Below are 3,448 nucleotides of genomic sequence, written 5' to 3' on the forward strand. Positions count from 1 at the left end.
TGAGAGACGAGAGAGGAGAGATGTGTGTGAGAGAGATGAGAGGGCGATGGTGTGTGTGAGAGAGAGAGAGGAGAATGTGTGTGAGAGAGAGAGAGATGTGTGTGAGAGAGAGGAGAGATGTGTCGTGAGAGAGAGAGAGATGTGTGTGAGAGAGATGAGAGAGTGTGTGTGAGAGACGAGAGAGAGATGTGTGTGCTGTGAGAGAGAGGAGATGTGTGTGTGTGAGAGAGAGGGAGATGTGTGTGCGAGAGAGAGAGAGAGAGTGTGTGAGAGAGAGAGAGAGATGTGTAGTGTGTGTGAGAGAGGGAGATGTGTGTGTGTGCAGAGAGAGGGAGATGTGTGGTGAGAGTGTTGAGAGAGAGAGAGAGATGTGTGTGAGAGAGAGAGAGAGAGATGTGTGTGAGAGAGAGGGATATGTGTGTGTGTGAGAGAGAGGGAGATGTGTGTGAGAGAGAGAGAGAGATGTGTGTGTGTGTGAGAGAGGGAGATGTGTGTGTGTGAGAGAGAGGGAGAGATGTGTGTGAGAGAGAGAGAGATGTGTGTGAGAGAGAGGGAGAGATGTGTGTGAGAGAGAGAGAGATGTGTGTGAGAGAGAGGGAGAGATGTGTGTGAGAGAAAGAGAGATGTGTGTGAGAGAGAGGGAGAGATGTGTGTGAGAGAAAGAGAGATGTGTGTGAGAGAGAGAGAGAGAGAGATGTGTGTGTGAGAGAGAGAGAGATGTGTGTGAGAGAGAGAGATGTGTGTGAGAGAGAGAGAGATGTGTGTGTGAGAGAGAGAGAGATGTGTGTGAGAGAGAGAGATGTGTGTGTGTGTGTGTGTGAGAGAGGGAGATGTGTGTGAGAGAAGAGAGAGAGATGTGTGTGTGTGTGAGAGAGGGAGATGTGTGTGTGTGAGAGAGAGAGAGATGTGTGTGAGAGAGAGGGAGAGATGTGTGTGTGTGTGTGAGAGAGAGAGATGTGTGTGAGAGAGGGAGATGTGTGTGAGAGAGAGAGAGAGATGTGTGTGTGTGTGAGAGAGGGAGATGTGTGTGTGTGAGAGAGAGGGAGAGATGTGTGTGAGAGAGAGAGAGATGTGTGTGAGAGAGAGGGAGAGATGTGTGTGAGAGAGAGAGAGATGTGTGTGAGAGAGAGGGAGAGATGTGTGTGAGAGAAAGAGAGATGTGTGTGAGAGAGAGGGAGAGATGTGTGTGAGAGAAAGAGAGATGTGTGTGAGAGAGAGAGATGTGTGTGTGAGAGAGAGAGAGATGTGTGTGAGAGAGAGAGAGATGTGTGTGTGGGAGAGAGAGAGATGTGTGTGAGAGAGAGAGAGAGATGTGTGTGAGAGAGAGAGAGATGTGTGTGAGAGAGAGAGATGTGTGTGAGAGAGAGGGAGAGATGTGTGTGTGAGAGAGGGAGAGATGTGTGTGAGAGAGAGAGAGAGATTGTGTGTGAGAGAGAGAGAGAGATGTGTGTGTGAGAGAGAGGGAGAGATGTGTGTGTGTGAGAGGGAGAGATGTGTGTGAGAGAGAGAGAGAGATGTGTGTGAGAGAGAGAGAGAGATGTGTGTGTGAGAGAGAGGGAGAGATGTGTGTGAGAGAGAGAGATGTGTGTGAGAGAGAGGGAGAGATGTGTGTGAGAGAGAGGGAGAGATGTGTGTGAGAGAGAGAGAGAGATGTGTGTGAGAGAGAGGGAGAGATGTGTGTGAGAGAGAGAGAGAGATGTGTGTGAGAGAGGGAGATGTGTGTGAGAGAGAGGGAGATGGAAATAGGGGGTAGCGGGGCCCTATTCAGTTCCACTTACATCAGAAACAACCAAAACACCTTGGTTTGAACAAGGGACCAATCACAGCACTTTTCCAGAAGGTAGTCAGTACAGCATGTCCTTGTTCTCATTCAGCTTCTCAGAGTTCAACTCTGGATGTCTATTTGCTGTGTGCTTTGGGTTACACACAGACACACACACACAGACACAGACACACACACAGACAGTTCCATGTCCCTATAGAGTCAGCGGTAGCAGGGAGAACAGTCAGTCTACTCCAGTCTGTCGTTAGATTCATATTTATACATCATGACATCACAACTCACTCTGGTTGATCTGTGTGTGCGTGTGTTTGTGTGTGACATTCAGCCATAGAATGGGCCTGATTGACCAGCCAGTTGTGTTCAGTGGGGCTCAGCGTTGTGGAACGTTCAGATAAATATAGATATATAACATCGAACAGATATTCTGAAAGGTCTGCATTTTTATCAGACCCTCCCCTCCACCTCTACATCTTCCTCACTATCAACAACCATCTCTCCCTCTATCACGGTCTGTCTGTCCTCCTTTGTCTCTCTGTCTCTCTCTCTCTGACCATGATGCCTAGCTCTGTCATTCTCACGGAGGGACTGTCTGTGATGTGAAGCTGTGACCTCACACACCACTTCCCTTCTGACTCTATTACAGGAAGTACCCTGGACACTACTCTGAATGTGGACTGTACTGTGTCTGTCTGTCTGTCTGTCTCTGTGTGTGTGTGTGTGTGTGTGTGTGTGTGTGTGTGTGTGTGTGTGTGTGTGTGTGTGTGTGTGTGTGTGTGTGTGTGTGTGTGTGTGTGTGTGTAGAATTTTTGCACTCAATTTGTAGTTTAATGCCAGAAATGTTTTTGTGTGTGATTAATATGTTGTTATTCTTTGTAATGACCAGCTAATTAGCCAAATATATATATATATATAGTAACATATTGCTGAGGGAGGATATCTGCAGTGCAAGTTAAGGTTCATAGTACTGAACTACGACATGTAACATTTCTCCTATGAGTGGTGTGTTTCCCATCTAGTGGTTGGTGATTGAAACTACAGTAAACTGGCCTGTTGGTTTTTGTGATTGATACAACTTGTTTTGCAACTTGTTGAAAATCTTCTCTCTCTTTGTCTCTTTTCCCCTCTTCTCTCTCTCCTCCCCCTGTCCTCCCCCTCCCCCTCTCACTCTCTCTCTTCCCCCTCCTCCTCTCTCTCTCCTCTACTCCCTCTTCCCTCTACTCTCTCTTTCCTCCCTCTACACTCTCTTTCCTCTCTCTCTCCTCCCTCTACTCTCTCTCATCTCCCCCCTCCTCCCCCTCCTCTCCCCCCCTCTCTCTCTCCTCCCTCTACTCTCTCTCTTTCCTCTCTCTCTCCTCCCTCTACTCTCTCTCATCTCCCCCTCCCCCTCATGTTTTTATCTTCTCCCCCTCCTCTCTCTTCCCCCTCCCCTCTCTCTCTCCCCTCTATTCCCTCTACTCTCTCTCTCCTCCCTCTGCTCTCTCTCCTCTCTCCTCCCTCTGCTCTCTCTCCTCCCTCCCTCTACTCCCTCTACTCTCTCTCTCCTCCCTCTGCTCTCTCTCCTCTCTCCTCCCTCCCTCTCCTCCCTCTACTCTCTCCTCCCTCCCTCTACTCTCTCTCTCCTCCCTCTGCTCTCTCTCCTCTCCTCCCTCCCTCTCCTCCCTCTAT

Source organism: Salvelinus namaycush, chromosome 3, assembly GCF_016432855.1.
Source record: "Salvelinus namaycush isolate Seneca chromosome 3, SaNama_1.0, whole genome shotgun sequence".
Lineage (NCBI taxonomy): Eukaryota > Metazoa > Chordata > Actinopteri > Salmoniformes > Salmonidae > Salvelinus > Salvelinus namaycush.